Below are 24,259 nucleotides of genomic sequence, written 5' to 3'. Positions count from 1 at the left end.
GAGTCCAGATAGTAAAATCAAATTGACTGAGGTACTAATTAAGTTACCTGTGCTCAAGCACGGATAGCCTTAAAACATGGGCTGGAATGGCGGAGTTTGGGAACTTCTGATATAGACACTTAGGGGGTCATTCAGACCCGCTCGCGAGCGCAGGACACTCGCAAGCGGGTCGATGTTCCCCCACTGCGCATGCGCACGACGGAGGGAGCTTCGTCGTGCGCATGCGCGAGACCCGGCGAGCGACTGGGTCTCCATCGCTCCGGGTCTCGCACCAAAGGGGGCGTGCTGTCGATGTTGATTGACAGCACGCCCCCTTTGGTGGGCGTGCCGGGGCGTGCCTGCCAGACGGAGGCGTTCCCATTGGAACGCCTACCGTCTGAAGCCGGCCCCACTGACATCACTAGTGATGTCAGTGTGAGTGATTTTGGCTCTGATAGAGCCAAAATCACTCCAGGGCTTGCGGCAGCGAGACCGTACCGCAGGGTCTCCGTCGCAAGCCCGATGTTCGCGATGGTCAAGACCATCGCGACCATCATCATGGACGCTCGCATATGCTGTGGGTGGCCCTTAGTACAGGCACATATCCATCACCAACATGCATGTTTCACTGTGTAAACAGTTTTTTCAAGGCTGGACCAGATTGCCTCTGCTGTGTGTGCTTTATTAGGATGTAACAGCCAATCATTATCCCATTCTGGATCACGTGATTATAGTGTCCAATCACAGCCGTCCTTTTCTTCATCTATGCATCACAGACCATGTGATTCTTAGTGTAATCAGTCCCATGTGGTTTGGGTTTAATGCCGCTCCCAGTGAAGACTTCTTTGCGTGAGTGATATTTAGCGACTACTTGGGGGCAGTTACGGGGGGTGACAGCAAATACCCAGGCGCACACATGTTTTTGGAGCATGTCTCTGTATACTACTGCGATCCCGTATGCAGAAAACTTGGCGCCAGTGTCTCAGTTCTTACGGCCATTCTGCGCAGCCATTAGGTTACTCAGATGGTCGATTATCAGAGGATATGCGCCCACCACTGCGTGTTTGTAGGCACTTGCTTGGATCTACGAAGCCCTCGGTGGGCGTCTCAGGACATTTCCTGGCGGCTGCAGCATTAGCGTATTTTCACACAGCAGCTGCGTATGGGATTGCGGCTGCGATTGCATTAGCGGGCACATCTGAATCAGGCCCTGTGTCAGGGATACATTGGTGTCCCCTATGTTCATGGAGAGGTGCGTAATGGGCATGATCACTAAAAGCCAAGAACGCCCGGGACTCAAATGTACTCTGTTGCATCACTGTAATACATGTTATCATCTCTGTAAGAGCTGTAACCACCCAGGGGGGAGATTGACTCATCAAAGATTGTGAGATTGACCCCAAGGGCAGCCTGCCCCAAAGCTGCACTAAACGTTGGCTCTTGGCCCTCCAGGTACTGGGACTATGCATCCAAAGGACTGGCCGGACTCCATCCGAAGTGCCCTTCATCCCCAGAGCACTGCACCCTAAAGTAAGCACCTATTGTGTTAATCCAGGGATGACACCACAGCTATCTACTGTACATGGGCAGTGATTAGGCTCCTTTGTTGAGATGCACTGTGGGAGTCCTGTTGTCTGCAGACTTTGTGGAGCCACCACCAGCAAGAGTCCAGGCGAGAAATGGGAAGAAGTTTAGCTTCTAACCAGCCCAGAGGATAAGAGCTAACAATCATGGGATTAGAAGGCTAAGATTCCTCCTTGTACCCAGAAGCCACCAGTGTGGGGACCAGAGTCAGGATAAAAGCGTAATGACGAGAGGCTTTGGCGGTTCTCAAGTTCTTGAAGATCTGAGATGCTTGGCCTTTGAAATTCCTGGCTGCCAGGACTGGCTGGGATTAATCTCCCCCATCCAGCTGTCCAGGAAGATGAAGAAGGAAAGGGAAGGCTGTGTCTGGCTGAAGACTATGAACCCCTGGAGCGATCAGGCCAAATTGTTACTGTAAAAGTGCCGATTGGACTGCTGGGGCTCCGAGGCTGAGTAGAGGGATGCAGATTGCGTATCTTCTTCCGCTATATGACAATGCATGGAAACCTCTGGAGATGGTGAAAGCCAACCTGAACTGTATGTAGTAAGATCAATCAATGCCAACTTTGCTTATATCAATAGTGTAATGTGCGAGTCTACAAATTAAAAACGGTAAACACTCCTTGTTAACATGGCAATTAATAATGGCGTAAATGTGAAACCCCTCTACTAAAGAACATACGGGTCACTTAGTGATATCTATGTGGTTATAGGGGCATATTTATTAAAATGGGATGCAGTCATAAAACCGACTGCCGGGATCCCGAAGGTAAGTAGCGGGGAAAATGGGAGATTTAGGGTTAGACACTAGGGGGAGGGTTGGGGTTAGGCACTAAGGGGGAGGGTTAGGTTTAGGGTGCGGGAAATGGGAGGTTATGTTTAGACCCTGGAGAGGAAGAGTTAGGGAGAGGGGGAGGGTTAGGATACCGACCGAAAGGTGTCGGTATCCAATCCTGTCGGGATGCCAGCGTCGGGATTATGACCGCCAGGATCCCGAGCACCCGCATCCCATACCCAACCCCATTAAAATATGCAGTTTGCCCCAGAAAATGAAGAATCCATATTGCCGCTAATTGTCCGCGATAACTTTACTTCTATTTACAGACCCCCTTGAGACTACTGCGACTTTCCAGCTGCGCACTGTGTCAAAAGTTGCAAATCGCTTTCTAGCAGGATAACCCCACAGCAGGTAATGGGCTGACGCTATCTGAAGATGGCATTAGCCCAGCGAGCATGATCGGCAAAGCTCCACATCGGCACTCCAGACAAATCAATGGAAACTCAGCACAGCATTGTCAGATGTTTCAACGTTTTAAAGCCCATTATTTAGTGCACCCGTCAGGAATAGCAGTTTGCTATAAGTCTACATACACACAGTTATCTTTATGTTGCACTCTGGGACTCCTGTTTTGCCACTGACGTTCTTTTTATTCTAAGTTCTAGAGTGTTTGCATGCTCCATCCTATTGTTCATGGAATACCAAGTGTCAGACATTGTATATTCGGATCATTGTGTGCTTGTATCTAGCTATCAATATTTATATATCTAGATCTACTATATATACTGTATATATTGTGATGTTGTTCGGTAATTAGCTCGGTAGATTAGGGTCAGTGGTGCTGTGATTAGGTGCAGAATTAGAGACCACACATTGCGTTCCAGTAAAAATAAATGAAAATGGTGCTTTACTGCCAGCATGGAAACCAGTAAACATATATAGAAAATAAACAACCTAGCCCTCTCTTAGGGCACTAGCTCACTTCTTGAACCCTCTCTATAGAAGCAGCTAATCTACATGAAAGTCTCTCACAGTCTGAGATTTGTGGTCCTTCCTGCCACCTGCAGGACTGGACACTGGCCTCCTGGCCTGATATAGCTTTGTTAGCTTGTTGGCTGCCGCCTCTCACAAGGACAGTGTCAGAGTTATAGGGATCTCCCTGCCTCCTTGCAGGTATGATCCTGACCACCTGGTCTGCTTCACGCACACTGCAGCCCCACCTGGACTGTCTGACTGTGTCCACCAGCAGCCTCACCTGGGCTCTGGTCATATGGCAGCCATTAGGCATCTTCCTACAATGCTTTTGTACTCTGCGTGGGCGGATCTCTCCTGCCACACACAGAATCTGCTGCTCACCAGCACCATCTCTGGTGATACTGCCACATATCCCCCTCCCCAACTTGAAACCCCTGGGTTCAGCTACATGGGACGAGGCATTCTCATGACGATGTCCCTCTTCACTCTCCTCATGAGGGAAATCCACCGTATCCAGACTCTTGCGATCTCTGGGGGTCTCAGATTCCAGAATTTATTTTCCTCCTACCTTTTTTCCTCACTTTATGGTAGAAATAGTACTTCTTCTCATAGTGATATACTTTATCTTTACTTTTGCCACCTACATCAAAATCAAGCAAGTTCTTTTCCACGGAATGTGCTGGTTTGGACAAAGAACATTCCTCTGTTTCTTTTTAACAGTATCAAAGTCTCTCTTACTTAAATGTCTTAAAAGCACATCTTTTGGCCAACTTCTGCTTGTCACATCTTTAACCTTCAGCCTTAAAGCCCTGTATTCAGGGCCGGATTAAGGTCCTCATGGGCCTGGATCTGAAATTTATGAAGGGCTTTTTGTGTTATGCCACAGGGGTTGTGACCAGCACGGTGGTTCTGTACCGTGGGATAGCATAAGGTCCAGTGTGGGTATTAAGCTTGGCAAGGATTAAGGGCCTCATTTATCAATGAACGTTATCATTCACAACGAGTGGTAAAACTCGCTGTGTATGATAACGGTGCTTCAGACAATCAGCTCTCAACTGTCATCTGTTTGAAAAATGACAGTTGGGAGCTGATTGGCTGGAGCATCATTTATCATACACAACAAGATGATAAAACTTTATCTTGCACCTGCCCCTTCCTATCTCATACAAATATTGTGCATTTATTTGCCATTGTTTCTGACATCGACAAATCATACATGCGCTCTACATATTTTTATATAAACACACATATATATATATTATATACACATACATATATTAATTATAGGTATTATATACGTATGCATATATATATATATATACACACAGTAGTTTTAAATACATATATAGATATGTATTTCACAGTGCTGCTGTATCTGCTGAGCCTGTGCTCCAGACAATGCCAGGTAACTTCAAGACACTGTGGTGGCGGGCAACATCTTAGTGACGTCACACGCAGTGACGTCATGCAGCGAGGCGGAGGAGCGGAGTATGTATACATTAGAGGCACAGGGAAGGCTAGATATGCCTTCCGCTGCACGGCCATCTATGCAGGGGCGCCGAGAGGGGGGGGGAGCGGGTACAGATTACCCGGGCCCGGGCTGCCTGAGGGGCCTGGCGGGGGCCCGGGTCCAACGCCGCTCCCCCCTCCCTCACAGCAGCCCAGCACACAGCGTGAGCAGCAGCCACAGCAGTCTCCTATGCTTGTGTGGGGGAGCGATCACACTGACCGCGCCCCCCCTGGCTTTGCACCGGGCTGACGGGGCTCAGAGCGCCCCCCTCCCCGGCGCGCAGCGCCGCTTGGCGGCGCTGCAAATCTTTTTTATTTATTTATTTTTCGGCAAGGGGGCGTGGCCACGCCTCCCGAGATTAGGCCATGCCCCCTATTACCGGGGCCCGCCTTGGCTCTTGGCAGCCCTGCATCTATGCTGGCAGTGTTTGATCCCCTGGCACAGCAGCCGGGTTGGGGATGGAGGGTTGGTCTCGGCCGGGGTTGAGGGGACAGGGTCTCGGGCTAATGAAGGCATGAAGCAAGATTTTTTTTTTATCCTGTCTGCACCAGCCCACACAGCAGATGCTGCTGTGGACCTATTCTAGTGGTGGGCCTGGAGCTGTAGCTCCGTCAGCCCCATTATTAATCCGGCCCTGCCTGTATTGGCTACTGGCATACTTCACTGATAGCTCCTCTTCTTTCAAGGGGCCAACAGTATCCTGAGAGTCATCAGCATCACAAATTCTGGACCTTGGCTTTATGTCGACAGACCATGTACTGGCACAGTCACACTCAGATTCCGGACTCCCATGTCCACATAGGATACTTGAGTATTTACTCCATTGATCCACAGAATTTATCCCACGGCTTTGATGGCTATCTGCCACTTCATTAAGGCATAGATCTCTTGGATTTTCTTGTGCTCCCGATTTTTGAGCCTTGAAAATCTGATGAACAATTTCAACATGTTCCACCAGCACAGGTTGAGGTTCACTCTCCACAGAGGTCTTTATTTTCAAATACCGTCTAGCTGAACTACTTGCTTCAAGCTTCATCATATGAGACCACTCCACTTCCTCATAGACAAATCCAGCAGCACTGCAAAGTCCATCCTGCTTGCATGAAGGCATTGTTTCACATACATGAGTATTATTCTACACAAGACTCTCAGAATTAACTTTCTCCATGGTTCTGCTTTGCCCTGCAAAACTGTCTGATTGAGTCACATTCCCATCACTCTGAACACCCGGGAACAAGAGTCTCATCCTTTGAAGCCATCACTATCTTCGTAGAATTTTGTACATCCTGCACCTTTGCTTGACAGGTCATGCGATCACCATCTGTATACGTCAATTCTTTATTATCAACTTCGGACACAGTTTTGCAGTCTGGACATGTGCCCCTTTGGGAGGACTTCATACCCTCAGCTATCACTGTAAGCTGAAAGTCACTGCAAGGAATCTCATCCACGTTTCCAAGATGGACCTTTAGGGATTTCCCAACTCTGATACTTCTGTCCCTTCTTGTACACTGGTATCGTTAATGAGGACATCTCTATGGTCCCATTGCTGCTGAAAGACATCATTCTGGAACATCTTACTTAGTTCCCGCAATTCAATGTTTGTCCGCTGCTCATCACACAAGACACTCTGCACCGGTAGCATATCACTGTACGTGCCAGCCTTTTCAGGATCAACCTGTAACAATTGCTGCTTGTGTTTATGTACTTCTGCCACACTGGGTTCAGTGAAGACATTGGACGCCATTTTAGGTCCAGAATCCAACTTCAGAATGTTATTTAACTTCTTTTCCTCTCCTGATTTTCCCACTACCATGTGGAACTTTTTCTGAGCCATAGACAGCTGCTCTTCCAGCTGGGCAATTTTCACCATGGCGCTTTCCAACTTGCTCTCTGTTTGCAGTAGATTGCGCTCCACAACTTCATGTTCAGCAAGTCTCAAGTTTTGTACAATTATTTCAGTCTCTGCCACATTTAATTCACTTTGCAACTCAAGTTCTTTGGTATTCCTCTCCACTTGGAATCTTTGCAACTGGTTCTGTGTACTTAGCAGACACTTCTCAAGGTTCTCACTCTGTTCTTGCAACTTCCAAGCCCTGCCATGAGCAAGGTTAAGCTCTCTCTCCAAAGATTCACTTTGCTTGGCGGCTTTATGCAGACTGTCCTCCAGGAATACATTTCTTTCCATCAGACATTCTGAAACTGCTCTAGCTGCAGCTAAATTGGATTATAGAGTTTGTACTTGCTCCTTACAGCTGACTTTAAGATGGACCATCTCCATTTCTTTTCCATCACGGTCGGTTTCCCACTGAGCGCGAGTCTGCAGCAACTGGAGATGCTTCTCTTTCACTTCACAAAACTTTTCAACCAAATAACGTTTTTCCAATTCACAAGCTTTAAGCTTTACTTGTGTGGACACAATTAAAGAGACTTTTTCTTTTAACAGCAGAGCCAGATTCGCCACTTTCACTTGCGTGTGCTCTGCATCACTCCAATGCCGCTGAAGTACCACACACTTTTGCTACAATTCAACAACATCTTGCTCTAATACGTCATTCTTTGCTAGGAACACATCATTCTCATACTTTGAAACACATTTGAAAAGTTTAGCTTCCTCAAGGCGTTCAGACATAGCTGCCAATTTGAAGTCTGTCTCTTTAAGAACTTCACATTTTTTTATTTCTTCCTGCTCAAATGCCATTTCCAAAGAGGACAATTTACTCCGTAATTTCTTTTCAGCTTGTTCATGAACATTTCTCTCATCAGCCAATTGTTCCATTAAGTCAACCTTCCCAGCATAATACGTATTACTTTCATTCAAAACTTTACGCATACTGTAAAATTCTTCCAGGCTGATATAGTCCTCTCTGGATGGACCTTACACCATACACTGACCACTTTCTTTTTGCGCCTTAAGCTTTGCCCACTGTTGCTTGTTGGCTTCTTGCTGAGCTGCTGTATGTCATCCATGTTGTCTCAAAGGGTAAGAGTGAAGCAGAATTTGACTTGCCGAATAATCATCGGATGACACCTTCATGGGGAACACAGGATAATAGTCTTTTCAGCCACAACAAATTGGGTGTCTGTCACTTTAAGGTTTATTTGTTTTGTTTTTTTTCAGCACACAGTTTTTAACTTGCAACAATTGGCTTTCAAATTTATACACTTCACAACATAACACAGTAACTGCTTTGGTTGTCACTTGCACCAACTTTGATTGCAATGAACAGCATATAACAAGTCTCTTTCCCTTTAATTGCAAAAGAAACAGTCCAGGACACAGAATAGCACACCTTGAAATTAACGAGCAGGTCCTACGCATTCAACAGCATAAACCACTTTTTCTTGCAGGTTTTCAACATTAGAGGTTACACACATTTATCTTCATAAACACAGTATATACACTGCATAACTGGTCATTTCAATAAATTTGCACACCTTTAAACTAGGGATGTGCAGGCTCGGTTCTACTCGGTTCCGTTCGGTTCTTTTTACCGAATCTTATTGGCTATCCAAAACTCGTGACAGCTGAAACCCAATAAGATCCGGTAAAAAGAACCGAACGGAACCGAGTAGAACCGAGCCTGCACATCCCTACTTTAAACCAAGATTTGCAGGCATGCATACAACTTTTCCATGAAATACTTCAACAGACTTTAACTTTTTCTCTTAAGCAGAAAATATACTTGCAACTTCACTTTTGCTAAACACTTCAATACTTCTGTTTCTGGTAAATTTTGCCTATCCCATGAGCCAACAAGTCTCCATCAACTTGTGTAACACTTATTTCTCTTCCTTTCCAAGGAAAAGTGCACAATTGCAGACAATTTTTAAAAACTTCACAACAGACTTCTCTTCACTCACCACCTTGGCGAGCCTTCCATCACTCAGGTGCAGTGAGCCTCCTTTGGAGAGTCCAATTATGTAGTGCAATAAGCATCCATACTTCCATTTGTATTTTTGCGTAGAACCTTTATGCATAGAATCTTCTTGCCTAGAATCTTTATGCCCGCATTTTCCACCTTATTGTGATGTTGTGGGGTAATTAGCTCGGTAGATTAGGGTCAGTGTTGCTGTGATTAGGTGCAGAATTAGAGTCCGCACATTGAGTTCCAGTAAAAATAAATGAAAATGGTGCTTTACTGCCAGCATGGAAACCAGTAAACAGAAATAGAAAATAATAAACAACCTAGCCCTCTCTTAGGGCACTAGCTCACTTCTTGAACCCTCTCTATAGAAGCAACTAATCTGCATGAAAGTCTCTGAGATTTGTGGTCCTTCCTACCACCTGCAGGACTGGACACTGGCCTCCTGGCCTGATATAGCTTTGTTAGATTGTTGGCTGCCGCCTCTCACAAGGACAGTGTCAGAGTTATAGGGATCTCCCTGACTCCTTGCAGGTATGATCCTGACCACTGCAGCCCCACCGGGACTGTCTGACTATGTCCACCAGCAGCCTCAACTGGGCTTTGGTCATATGCACCCATTATACATCTTCCCGCAATGCTTTTGTACTCTGTGTGGGTGGATCTCTCCTGCCACACACAGAGGCAGCTGCTCACCAGCACCATCTCTGGTGATACTGCCACAATATAATATATATATATATATGCACATACACATACAGTATGCATATATATCTATACATGTATACACATATACTGTATATAAATGGATATAAATAAATAAGTATGGGAGCGGGGTGCGGAGCCAGGACATCACAGAGCTGTGATGGGTGGGGGGTGTTGGGTAGGAGCCAGAATGGGGGAGCTGGGGGTTTGGACAGAACCATTGGGGATGTTAAGACAGAGCTGCAATGGCGGGGGATAGGGGGATCAGGAAGGAGCTGCGATGAGGGGGGGCACACAGCTGAGAGGAGGCGGGGTTAGTAAGAGAGATGGCAGAGCCAAGCGTGGAGGAGACAGTTAAACTAGTGCATATATACATTTAACCCAACAAGTAAAAAATAACTACAATTAGTGAAATCTTCAGTCAGAGTCAGTCAGAACCTTTTACTAGGGAACTGCAGAACATGGACACCTAGTTCTCGACCAGCAGCAGCAGCCAATAGGCTGTCCTTGATCATCCTAAACAGCCCTTCAGCAGCTAGTAAGCTCATCCTCAGTCACCATCTACAGGCCGCCTTCCCGGAGCTGAGCTTGGCAGCTGCAGCTGTTCGGCATGGTGGTGGGGCAGCGCTTGTCACACGGTGTAAGGTAGCGGCGCATGGAAGGTGCAGAGAAACTGTGCGAGTGTGCGGCACAGGGAGGGCTTGTGCAACCTTCCACTGCACCACCATCAACAAATTTGTTATGCCAGGTACATTCACCCTCGAGCGGGCGGTGGTGGGGGGATGGGTTAGGGGTTGCAGTTTGAGTGGGTGGGGCTTCTGGTGGCTGCTGCCAAACTGAACAGGAGAAAATGTTTTTCCTGTCTCCAGTGCAGCACAGTGGTTGCGGTGGGCCTATTTTGATATGGGGCCTGGAGCTGCAGCTCCACCCGTTCCATTGTTAATCTGGTCCTGCTGTAAGTGGTAACGCAGTGTTTTACTCATAAAAATCTTGTGGCACTGTAAGTGGTAGCGCAGTGTGTTATTCTTTTCTTATTCATAAAAAATCTTGTGACACTAGGTCATTGATACTGCAGTGTAATACTTAAAATTGGTACAAATTGACGTGTGTGCTGTACCCCACTTCACTCGTGTTTGTTGATATGGAGAACGATCAGTTAAGAGGAGAGCAGGAACCACATACTAGTGCTGGAGCTGCTGCCAGTACCACCAGTTATGATGATACTAGTCTGTCTACATCATCTACTAAAGCCGATGCCCAAGGGCATACAGCGCTTAATTCAGGGCATCTAAAATCAAAGAACCAATCTTTAACATTGGTAAAGAAAAAAACATCAAAGGGAAAGTTACCTGCAGAAAGACATAAAATTGGCAATATGCCTTTCACCACATGAAGTGGTAATGAAAGGCTAAGTAACCAACTGTGTGCTCAGAAATGTCACAAATCCCTGAGAAAAGTCTAAGTGTGTCAGCGGGTGCCATGTGTGAGCCTGACCTTTCCAAAACTGTACTCAAAGAGGAGCCTCCTTCCACAACTTGTGCGTCCTCTGCAAATATGGGGATGAGCAGTGCAAGTCAACATGCTGACATAGAAATTGAGGATGCTCTGTGGAAGTGCACCACCATGAGGAGGATATTTGTGTAGCTGACGCTAATAAGGATGTTGATGATGAGGATGCTGATGATGAGGATGTTGTTTGCGTAAATCAGGCCCCAGTGGATACAGTTGTTGCCCATGATAAGGAAAAGCCCATTGTCATGCCTGGGCATAAAACAAAAAATCCACTTCTTATGTGTGGAATCATTTCTACCCAAATCCGTACAACAATTGTCAAGCCATCTGTACCCATTGTAAGTAGAGGTAGGGACCTTAACCATCTAGGAACCTCCTCCCTGTTACGTTATCTACAGCGCATCCATCAAAAGTGTTTGCAAAATTCAGAAACTTTGGCTAAAAAAGTAACAACAAGCAGTCCAGCATCAGCTAGCCTCCTTCTCTCTGCTAGCACCAAGCACTTAGCATCTCCACCACCAACACCTTCATCAACAATATCTTCAATCATGATTGGAAGTAGCCCTGCATCCAATTTGATAAGGCTAACTCAGTGCTCCCCAATCCTGAAATTCCTCAGAAGAATCCTTGAGCTCTATGCCTGCTGCTGCTGCTGGGAGTGGATCTTCATCCCAGAAGGGGACCAGGAAGACTACTAGTAGTAGTTCTAAAAAAAACTATTGCCTGTTAAACAATCCTTTGCAAGGGAAAGCAAGTATGACAGCAGTCACCCAGTTGCACAGTGGATCACTGACGCCATAACATCTATTAGATGTGCGTCCAATATCAGCCATTAGTGCAGTGAGTTTTAGACAGTTAATTGAGGTTCTCTGTCCCCACTAATAAATCCCATCCAATCCACTAGAAAAGCAATTACCAGCCTGTACAGGGACGTTAAAAATTTTTTAATTAGTGTCCTCCAAATTGCCACTGTACCCACTGGACCAGGGCAAGCACAAACACAAAATTACATGACTGTAACAGCCCACTGGGTGGGTCTATTGCCTTCAGTGGCGACAACAGCAGCAGCATATAAGTAAAAGCAGCTTATTCAGAGGCAAGCAACTCTGTGTATCACCGGTTTCACTAAGAGGCATACCGCTGACAACCTCTTAGAAAAACTCAGGTAAGTCATTGCAAAATGTCTTACCCTGCTTAGACTCTCCTCAGGATTTGTGATTTTCTGACAACGCCACCAATATTGTGAGAGCTTTACAGCTGGGTGAATTCCAACATATTTTGCTCACACAATCAACTTGGTGGTGCAAAATTTAAAAACAAAATGACAGGACGATGCAGGAGATGCTCTCTGTGGCTCACAAAATTTCTGGGCATTTTCGCCATTGCAGCACCTGCAAGAAATGTTGAATTTGCCCTGTCACCAGCTGAAGCAAGAGGTAGTTATGAGGTGGAACTCCACCATTTATATGCTTCACCGGATGGAGGAACAGCTAAAAGCCATCCAAAGCTACACAGCGAACTATGACATAGGAAGAGGAGGGGGGACTATACTTACTCAAGCTCAGTGGAAAATACTTTCCATGTTGTGCAGAGTGCTGAAACCCTTCGAAGTAGTCACCTGTGAAGTGAGTTCAGACACTGCCAGCTTGACTCAAGTAATTCCCCTCATTAGTCTGCTGGAAAAGCAGCTTGAGAAACTGAAGGAGGAGCTGAAACTAAGCGATTCCACCAAGCATGTCGGACTTGTAGATCAAGTCCTTTATTCATTTCACCACGATCCAAGGGTTGTCAGGATCTTCCAATCGGAGCAATATATTTTGGTGACTATGCTCGATCACAGGCTTAAGTTATATGTTGTGTCTATCTTCCCAGTGGACACAGATCTGAAGAGATGTAAGAGCTGTTGGTAGCAAATTGTCAGCTCAAATGGCACATGATGCAGTGATGGCTCCTCCTTCAGTTTCTCCAGCAAGTGCAGTTGCCAGGAAAAAACTAAATTTTCCCCAAAAAAGACCCACTGATGATGTAAATGAATCAACACCACAAAGTTTTGACATCTGGTCGGGTCTAAAAGAATTGCCTACAATTAATGAGACCTCTACCGTGACTCCATCTGATATGGTCACCATTCAAAGAATGGTTGAGGACTATTTTAATGATAGCATCTAAATAGGCATGTCTGACAGTCCATTTCACTACTGGCAGGAAAAAAAGGCAATTTGAAGACCCTTGCACAAACTGGCTTTGCTTTACTCAAGCTGCCCACCCTGTGTGTACTCAGAAAGAGTTTTCAGCACAGCCGGGTTCCTTGTCAGCGATCGGCGTAGGAGGCTACTTCCTCAAAATGTGGAAAAGATGATGTTCATCAAAATGAACTACAAATTTCACGAGGAAGACCTTTACTGCCAATTACATCCAAAAATGACAGAGGCACCTCAGGTTGTAATGGTGGATTCCAGCGGGGGCAAATTAATATTGTGTGAAGATGATGTATACACTGATGAGGGGGAGGAATCGGATGATGATGGCGACAACATCTTGCCTCTGTAAAGCCAGTTTGTGCATGGAGAGATCATTGCCAGCAATGTCAGCTGCCCATTGGTAGCTTGTTTTATGGGGGCCCAAACAAACCAATCGCTTCAGCCACAATTGGCAGTCTCTGTCACTGAAGTGATTGGTTTGTTAAACTGTGCATGTTCTGTTTACTATACACAACATATGGGTGGGTGGAAGAACTACAAGGACAATTCCATCTTGCACCTCTTTTCTTTGCATTATGTGCTGTTTGGGGCATTGCTGTCTGACATTTTTAATTTTATAGTTTATGAAGCTGCCTGGCATCCTGTCTGCTACTGCTGTGTTGCAAAAGTTTAATAGATGTCCTATATTTTTTTAAACTGCCGTACTTTTGTGCCGCTGCTCTGACGCTTACCTTTGTTTTATAGTTTCATTCTGTATTTATTTCAACTAAAATCACATCTAGGTATACTTGCAAAATACTCTTATGCCATTTTTCAACCTTGACTTGTAGATACCAACCTGGTGGGCTTGGTTTTCCTTGATCATAACAGCCATGTTTGGTCAGATGCAACTCAAACACCAAATGGAGAGACTATTTTGTGATGGTATCTGGAGATGTTCTCTCTCCTCCCCTCCCAGCCTTCTCATCCATAATCCCAGAAGCACAATGATAGCAGATGTTTAGTACCAGACTTTAAAAATCTCTCTGCCCCCTTCCTGTTCAGAGCTTCTGTTTTGTGTGCTCCCACAGACAACATCTCCTGCATGCCCTTTTTATTTAAAATAAATAAATAAATACTGGACCACCACAAGAGCTCAACTGGGGCAAGGACAGATGTGAATGAGAAATATTCTTTAAAAATAACTCCCCACCTCCCTCCCTCATAAATTTGCTTTGGAATCAAAAACTTAAATTAAATTTATTATGAATCAACCCTTCCTTTCCCTGCCTTCAACTACATATATACATACTCCATCTCCCTCAGGCCTCTTGACTAATGAAAACTAATGTGCCATGTTTGAAGTAGAACTGCCACGTGTTTGTGCCGTCCATTGCTGCCACTTAGATTAGTCAGCCAGCTGCGGTAGCTTGGTACAAATTATGGGCCAAAACTGGATGAATAAATTATTGTGAGCTGTGAGGTGGTCAAAATTGACTGGAAACAAGTGGAAATTAATGTTATTGAGGCTAATAATACTGTAGAAACAAAAACAGGCCCAAATGATGTGATTTTAGCAGTTTTTATTATTTTTTTAGAAAGAAATACAAATCCAAAACCAAAACACGCAAGGATGGTTTTGCCAAAACCAAATTGAGATCCCAAACACGAAGGAGATACAGATCCAAAACCAAAACATTGGGGTCGGTGCACATCCCTAATTATAACCTGTGTTACCCTGAACAAGAGCCAGCATTATAACCTGTGTTACCCAACCCTGAGCCAGCATTATATTCTCTGTTACCCTAACCCTGAGCCAACATTATATCCTGTGTTACCCTGAACCAGCATTATATCCTGTGTTACCCAACCCTGAGCCAACATTATATCCTTTGTTACCCTAACCCTGAGCCAGCATTATAAGTTAACCTGTGTTACCCAACCCTGAACCAGCAATATAACCTGTTTTACCTGACCCTGAGCCAGCATTATAACCTGTTTTACCCTGATCCTGAGCCAGCATTATAACCTGTTTTACTCTGACCCTAAGCCAGCATTATAACCTGTGTTACCCAACCCTGAGCCAGCATTATAACCTGTGTTACCTGACCCTGAACCAGCATTATATCCTGTGTTACCCTGACCCTGAGCCAGCATTATATCCTGTTACCTGACCCTAAGCCAGCATTATATCCTGTGTTACTCTGACCCTAAGCCAGCATTATAACCTGTGTTACCCTGAACCAGCATTATATCCTGTGTTACCCAACCCTGAGCCAACATTATATCCTTTGTTACCCTAACCCTGAGCCAGCATTATAAGTTAACCTGTGTTACCCAACCCTGAACCAGCATTATAACCTGTTTTACCTGACCCTGAGCCAGCATTATAACCTGTTTTACCCTGACCCTGAGCCAGCATTATAACCTGTTTTACTCTGACCCTAAGCCAGCATTATAACCTGTGTTACCCAACCCTGAGCCAGCATTATAACCTGTGTTACCTGACCCTGAACCAGCATTATATCCTGTGTTACCCTGACCCTGAGCCAGCATTATATCCTGTTACCTGACCCTAAGCCAGCATTATATCCTGTGTTACTCTGACCCTAAGCCAGCATTATAACCTGTGTTACCCAACCCTGAGCCAGCATTATAACCTGTGTTACCTGACCCTGAACCAGCATTATATCCTGTTACCCTGACCCTGAGCCAGCATTATATCCTGTGTTACCTGACCCTGAAGCAGCATTATATCCTGTGTTACCTGACCCTGAACCAGCATTATAACATGTGTTACCTGACCCTGAGCCAGCATTATATCCTGTTACCCTGACCCTGAGCCAGCACTATAACCAGTTTTACCCTGAGCCAGCATTATATCCTGTGTTACCCTGACCCTGAACCAGCATTATAGCCTACGTTACCCTAACTCTGAATAGCATTATAACCTGTGTTACCTGACGCTGAGCCAGCATTATAACCTGTGTTACCCTGACCCTGAGCCAGCATTATATCCTGTGTTACCTGACCCTGAGCCAGCATTATATCCTATATTACCCTGACCATGAGCCAGCATTATAACCTGTGTTACCTGACCCTGAGCCAGCAATATAACCCGTGTTACCCTGACCCTGAGCCATCATTATAACCTGTGTTACCCTGACTCTGAGCCATCATTATATCCTGTTACCCTGACCCTAAGCCAGCATTATATCCTATGTTACCCAACCCTGAGCCAACATTATAACCTGTGTTACCTGACCCTGAGCCATCATTATATCCTGTGTTACCCTGAACCAGCATTATAACCTGTGTTACCCTGACCCTGAGCCAGCATTATATCCTGTGTTACCTGACCCTGAACCAGCATTATAACCTGTGTTACCTGACCCTGAAACACCATTATATCCTGTGTTACCTGACCCTGAGCCAGAGCCGTAACTAGACTTTTTGGTGCCCTGTGCCAGAAAGAGCATTTTCGCCCCCCTCATTTTTAAAAGGGACATAATGCACCCAAAAAAGGGGAATGGCCTCATGGGGATGGGCCAGGGAAGAGATAGGGGAGGCCACAAGATGCTGGGGATGAAATAAGAGGAAGCTACAAGTGTGAATGATAATAAACAGACATTTGACAGGCCTGAACAGCGCCCCCTGACCTGTGGTGCCCTGTGCGATGGCACCGGCCGCACTACCCTAGCTACGGCCCTGCCCTGAGCCAGCATTATATTCTGTGTTACCCTGACCCTGAATAGCATTATTATAACCTATGTTACCCTGACCGTGATCCAGCATTATAACCTCTGTTACCTGACCCTGAGCCAACATTATAACCTGTGTTACCCTGGCCCTGAGCCATCATTATAACCCCTGTTACCCTGACCCTGAGCCAGCATGATAACCCGTGTTACCCTGACCCTGAGCCAGCATTAAAACCTGTGTTACCCTGACCCTGAGCCAGCATTATAACCTGTGTTACCCTGACCCTGAGCCAGCATTATAACCTGTGTTACCCTGACCCTGGGCCAGCATTATAATCTGTGTTACCCTGACCCTGAGCCAGCATTATAATCTGTGTTACCCTGACCCTGAGCCAGCATTATAACCTGTGTTACCCTGACCCTGAGCCAGCATTATAACCTGTGTTACCCTGACCCTGAGCCAGCATTATAACCTGTGTTACCCTGACCCTGAGCCAGCATTATAACCTGTGTTACCCTGACTCTGAGCCAGAATTATAACCTGTGTTAACCGACCTTGAGCCAGCATTATAACCTGTGTTACCTGACCCTGAGCCAGCATTATAACCTGTGTTACCTGACCCTGAACCAGCATTATATCCTGTTACCCTGACCCTGAACCAGCATTATATCCTGTGTTACCCAACCCTGAGCCAGCATTATATCCTGTGTTACCTGACCCTGAGCCAGCATTATAACCTGTGTTACCTGACCCTGAACCAACATTATAACCTGTGTTACCTGACCCTGAACCAACATTATAACCTGTGTTACCTGACCCTGAGCCAGCATTATAACCTGTGTTACCCTGAGCCAGCATTATAACCTGTTTTAGCCTGACCCTGAGCCAGCATTAATTTATAACCGGTGTTACCCTGAGCCAACATTGTAACCTGTGTTACCCTGACCGTGATCCAGCATTATAACCTGTGTTACCTGACCCTGAGCCAACATTATAACCTGTGTTACCCTGACCCTGAGCCAGCATTATATCCTGTGTTACCCTGACCCTGAGCCAGCATTATAACCTGTGTTACCTGACCCTGAGCCAACATTATAACCTGTGTTACCCTGACCCTGAGCCAGCATTATAACCTGTGTTACCTGACCCTGAGCCAACATTATAACCTGTGTTACCCTGACCCTGAGCCAGCATTATATCCTGTGTTACCCTGACCCTAAGCCAGAATTATAACCTGTGTTACCCTGACCCTGAGCCAGCATTATAACCTGTTACCCTGACCATGAGCCAGCATTATAACCTGTGTTACCCTGACCCTGAGCCAGCATTATATCCTGTGTTACCTGACCCTGAGCCAGCATTATAACCTGTTACCCTGACCATGAGCCAGCATTATAACCTGTGTTACCCTGACCCTAAGCCAGCATTATATCCTGTGTTACCCTGACCCTGAGCCATCATTATAACCTGTGTTACCTGACCCTGAGCCAGCATTATAATCTGTGTTACCCTGACCCTGAGCCAGCATTATAACCTGTTACCCTGACCATGAGCCAGCATTATAACCTGTGTTACCCTGACCCTAAGCCAGCATTATATCCTGTGTTACCCTGACCCTGAGCCATCATTATAACCTGTGTTACCTGACCCTGAGCCAGCATTATAACCTGTGTTACCCTGACCCTGAGCCAGCATTATAACCTGTGTTACCTGACCCTGAAACACCCTTATATCCTGTTACCCTGACCCTGAGCCAGCATTATAACCTGTGTTACCCTGACCCTAAGCCAGCATTATATCCTTTGTTACCCTGACCCTGAGCCATCATTATAACCTGTGTTACCCTGACCCTGAGCCAGCATTATAACCTGTGTTACCCTGACCCTGAGCCAGCATTATATCCTGTGTTACCCTGACCCTGAGCCAGCATTATAACCTGTGGTACCTGACCCTGAGCCAACATTATAACCTGTGTTACCCTGACCATGAGCCAGCATTATAACCTGTGTTACCCTGACCCTGAGCCAGCATTATATCCTGTGTTACCTGACCCTGAGCCAGCATTATAACCTGTTACCCTGACCATGAGCCAGCATTATAACCTGTGTTACCCTGACCCTAAGCCAGCATTATATCCTGTGTTACCCTGACCCTGAGCCATCATTATAACCTGTGTTACCTGACCCTGAGCCAGCATTATAATCTGTGTTACCCTGACCCTGAGCCAGCATTATAACCTGTTACCCTGACCATGAGCCAGCATTATAACCTGTGTTACCCTGACCCTAAGCCAGCATTATATCCTGTGTTACTCTGACCCTGAGCCATCATTATAACCTGTGTTACCTGACCCTGAGCCAGCATTATAACCTGTGTTACCCTGACCCTGAGCCAGCATTATAACCTGTGTTACCTGACCCTGAAACACCATTATATCCTGTTACCCTGACCCTGAGCCAGCATTATAACCTGTGTTACCCTGACCCTAAGCCAGCATTATATCCTGTGTTACCCTGACCCTGAGCCATCATTATAACCTGTGTTACCCTGACCCTGAGCCAGCATTATAACCTGTGTTACCTGACCCTGAAACACCATTATATCCTGTTACCCTGACCCTGAGCCAGCATTATAACCTGTGTTACCTGACCCTGAGCCAGCATTATAACTTGTGTTACCTGACCCTGAAACACCATTATATCCTGTTACCCTGACCCTGAGCCAGCATTATAACCTGTGTTACCCTGACCATGAGCCAGCATTATATCCTGTATTACCCTGACCCAGCATTTTAACCTGTGTTACCCTGACCCTGAGCCAGCATTATAACCTGTGTTACCTGACCCTGAACCAGCATTACATCCTTTGTTACCCTGACCCTGAGCCAGCATTATATCCTGTGTTACCCTGACCCTGAGCCAGCATTATATCCTGTGTTACCCTGACCCTGAGCCAGCATTATAACCTGTGTTACCCTGACCCTGAGCCAGCATTATAACCTGTGTTACCCTGACCCGGAGCCAGCATTATAACCTGTGTTACCCTGACCCGGAGCCAGCATTATATCCTGTGTTACCTGACCCTGAGCCAGCATTATAACCTGTGTTACCCTGACCCTGAGCCATCATTATATCCTGTGTTACCTGACCCTGAGCCAGCATTATAACCTGTGTTACCTGACCCTGAGCCAGCATTATAACCTGTGTTACCCTGACCCTGAGCCATCATTATATCCTGTGTAACCTGACCCTGAGCCATCATTATATCCTGTGTTACCCTGACCCTGAGCCAGCATTATAACCTGTGTTACCCTGACCCTGGACCAGCATTATAACCTGTATTACCCTGACCCGGAGCCAGCATTATAACCTGTGTTACCCTGACCCTGAGCCAGCATTATAACCTGTGTTACCCTGACCCGGAGCCAGCATTATAACCTGTGTTACCCTGACCCGGAGCCAGCATTATATCCTGTGTTACCTGACCCTGAGCCAGCATTATAACCTGTGTTACCCTGACCCTGAGCCATCATTATATCCTGTGTTACCTGACCCTGAGCCAGCATTATAACCTGTGTTACCTGACCCTGAGCCATCATTATATCCTGTGTTACCTGACCCTGAGCCAGCATTATAACCTGTGTTACCCTGACCCTGAGCCATCATTATATCCTGTGTTACCTGACCCTGAGCCATCATTATATCCTGTGTTACCTGACCCTGAGCCAGTATTATAACCTGTGTTACCCTGACCCGGAGCCAGCATTATAACCTGTATTACCCTGACCATGAGCCATCATTATAACCTGCGTTACCCTGACCCTGAGCCATCATTATAACCTGTGTTACCCTGACCCTGAGCCAGCATTATAACCTGTGTTACCCTGACCCTGAGCCAGAATTATAACCTGTGTAACCTGAAACAGGACAATCAATACATCTGGGTCCATCACAAAGTTACATAATATACAAGTTTTGCCAAAACACTTATACCTCAATATATATCTATATATCTATATATATATATCTATCTATATATATATATATATAAATAATATATATATATATATATATATATATTTATTTATATACACACACATATACCTTAGTACACCCTCAGGTGTAGTGTATCGTCTGGCTGCTTTGCCACAAGTAAAGCTATCCCATTATTTTTTAATGAATATCTGTTTTATTACACATTAGCTTATTCTTTCTTATGTTTTCATCATATTTTTCTAAATGAAGATTTATTTTTATAAAATTACATTTCAGCAATAAAATAACATACAATACACCTTCTAAATACCTGCAATTAAAACTAAATCTAGATAATAAAAAAAGCAGAAAATAGCACTGTGTAACATCAATCACTCCAATATCAGCCTAAGAAAAAATAGATTTGGCTCTACAAATCCATATGAATTTCCAATGTGACAATTTAACGCAATTAGATATATTTTCTTAGAAATGTTTCAGCATATGAAAGAATTTTGTCCAAACTGGTTGATTTAAATTTGACACAATAACCAATAAAAACATACATTAACTAACATACAAACAGCTGTAAACAGACAATATCCAGCCACAATAGAACTGCAAGTCTTCCTATAATGTATCCATAGGCTGCTACTGTATTCTCCAGGCACTATAGATATACACAACCCATGCAGAGCTCAGGTATCATGGGAAAAGTAAGCGAGAAGTCCCCCTTACCTCGTCCCTCTTCAGGAAGACTGTCTAGCCCCCAGTCCCAGAGAGTACATGAAAGTCCTGTAACTTCTCCCAAGCCCTGTGCTATCCGTATCACCATCCAATCCTCCTCTGTTACAGTAGAAAGACATCTCGGATTGAGAGAGCCATTGTCAGACGAAGAATTTTAGAGCAGGATGGTTTACACTGTACCTAATGGTATGTAACACTTTCAACAAACTGCAGGGGTGCATTCCTCCCCCCTCGCCCCGACTGAACAGTGAGCTTCTTATGTGACTACAGAGAGAACCTTCTTTTTCGGGGGCTAGTTCAGAGCACAGGACAGTTCGTGTGTTTTGCCAGCAAAGTCATTTAAACTATCTGCTGATTTCCAAATAATCATTTGCTTTAAAAACAATTATCAGAGAAACTGGGTCACCGGCTGTAACCGACTCTCATCTGGTCCTTTGTGAGCTGAGATAGAGACGCGTTTCATGAAACAGAGAGTTTTTCTTTTTTTTGTGTTTGTGGGACGATGAACTAGTTTGATGGTTATATTAAACTTGTCATCATAATTCTCTTGGCTTAGTCCACAGAAAATGCTTTCACACGAGTACTAGGATTCCCACCAGGAAAAGAAATTGGTATTACAGTAACAGGAAGATGAGCTTCATTATCACAAGTCCATTATTTTGTAGAAGGGCTGTCTGCGTGGGGTTATTTTGGATTATATGCAGACAATGTGTTACTGTGCTGTGTTTGGGGGACTATAAATCCCAGCATGGTCCATTCTGCTAGTCCACTAACAGCACCTCGATATTCTGGAATAATGACCCAGAGATGACACACAGGATCAATAACAACTAATTACCCCAGAGCTATTGATGACATTATTATATTGGAAAATCAATACTTATCGCACGCACAAGGGCGGCGACACCACGCTATAGTGCAGCGTACCAGGGGAGGTGTGTGATGATATGGATTGCTTAGAACCAGAGATTACATGTGCAACTTTATTCCCACCTAACTGCTGCTTAACAAAATACAAGAGATACTGAGAACTACACCCAGCATACAGGACAAGGTTACTGCTCCCATGTACGCACACACACTATAGATGCTGAGGATTAAATCATACATATAGAACTAGAGAAGTGATACTGTGTAGTCACCCATATAGAATGCTGGCTGAGTAACATACCTATGGTTTGGTTAAACACCAGGGAGTCTACATTAGACATGGGGCCTGATTCAGAGCCACTCGTAAGCGGCAGCTCGTTCGCTCCGAGCGATGTTTGGCCAACTGCGCATGCGTACGGATCGTTATACGCATGCGCGAACCAGTCAGTGCGGTCGAAATTCATGTGCTCGCAAAATAGCGAATGCCTGAAAATTTGAGTGACAGAAAGAGGCGTTTGTGGGTGGTAACAGGAGAAGGTGCTTGAAAACGGGGAGTGGAGATCAGAACGCAGGCGTGCCTAAAGGTCAAAACGGGCGTTTTATGGGTGTGCATAGTTAAAACAGCAGCGTCATTGACCACGTCACTGGGTTATTTTATAGCCAGAACTGCTCGCAAAATTGTGGTAGCAAAAACCGACCACAAGAATAGCGAGCAGTTCATACCCTGGTCGATGTACTCGATTAATCTAATAAATAGCGGACATGACGTAGGATGCGAGCGGCCAGGGGGCATAGTTTCCCAAAAAACGACTGCAAGTTTTGTTCGCTCGTTCAGACCTAGAGGCGTGAACAGAACGCAAAGAGCGAACTGTTCATTTGAATAGCCACCCCTATTTTCAGGACGAGCGAGCGCTAATTGCGTCCGGCTCTGAATGAGGGCCATGATCCGCTCGCTCAGCGAGGTCACTCTAGTCCCAGTGCAGCCTATTATGATGGTCGGACGATGACCACACAGCACAGTAGGAGCTGTACCCAGAATTGCATCTAGCATGCAGAGACGGAGAAGTGATGCTGTGCAGGGGGCTGGTGTACAATTGGATGTAAGTACGTATTTAGCAGTATTTTGCATGTATGCCTCCTCAAGCTTAGAGAGGCTGTATGGAGGAAAGAGGGGGCAAGAAAGCACAGGCCAGGTGCAATAAGGACAAAGGCATCTCATGCAAACCACAACATAGTGTCCCTGTCAGTAGTCACATCACTTCTTCTTGGGTGAAAAATATGCACTGATTATGATAATTGGCAGATACTTCTGCAGGGTTGCCTACCCTCCCAATTTGGGCGGGAGCCTCCCGATAATCGGGGCAGCTCCCGCCCCCCCAGAAAGGCAGGCAAGCCTCCCGGTGGCCACCGATCGCCGCCAATCCCCCGACAACCCCCCACAATTTACATCTAACCCCCGCTGCGAGGGCAGCCAGTGATGCGATTCGCGTCATTTTGGCCCCTCTCCCTGCCTCACAATGCCTGTATTATCGGCATTGTGTAGCGGGGCCAAAATGACGCGATCGCGTGACCCCGCCTCCGTGACACCTACAAATGCCAAGCACCCGTCCGGACATGCCCCCTTTCTTGGCCACGCCCCCCGCTGCCCTGCCGATCTGGCTGCTCCCTCCCGGAAGGAGCAGCCAGAAAGTTGGCAACTATGTACTTCTGATTGGCTGAGTGTAGATGTGGATCATAGTCTGGGTCAGTCACAGGCAACAACAAGGCACAGGGGTCTATTTACTAAGCTGTGTTAGGAGACAAAGTGAAAGGAGATAAGGTACCAGCCAATCAGCTCCTAACTGCCATGTCACAGGCTGTGTTTGAAAAATGACAAT

General features: G+C 45.7%; 1 protein-coding gene across 1 annotated transcript in view; it reads right to left on the bottom strand.

Annotated features, from left to right (window-relative positions):
* Positions 1-21,692, bottom strand: part of GAS2 (growth arrest specific 2) — a 162,219-nt gene extending 140,527 nt beyond the window's left edge. The window contains exon 1 of the mRNA XM_088451758.1: positions 21,504-21,692. The gene's annotated coding sequence lies outside the window, so the exon portion shown is untranslated. The remainder of the gene's footprint in view (positions 1-21,503) is intronic.
* Between the last annotated feature and the right edge of the window lie 2,567 nt (positions 21,693-24,259).

The sequence above is a fragment of the Taudactylus pleione genome, unplaced genomic scaffold, assembly GCF_031769625.1.
Source record: "Taudactylus pleione unplaced genomic scaffold, aTauple2 ptg000027l, whole genome shotgun sequence".
Classification (NCBI taxonomy): Eukaryota; Metazoa; Chordata; class Amphibia; order Anura; family Myobatrachidae; genus Taudactylus; species Taudactylus pleione.
Note: the sequence above shows the minus strand (reverse complement) of the source record. Positions and strands in the feature narration are given on the sequence as shown.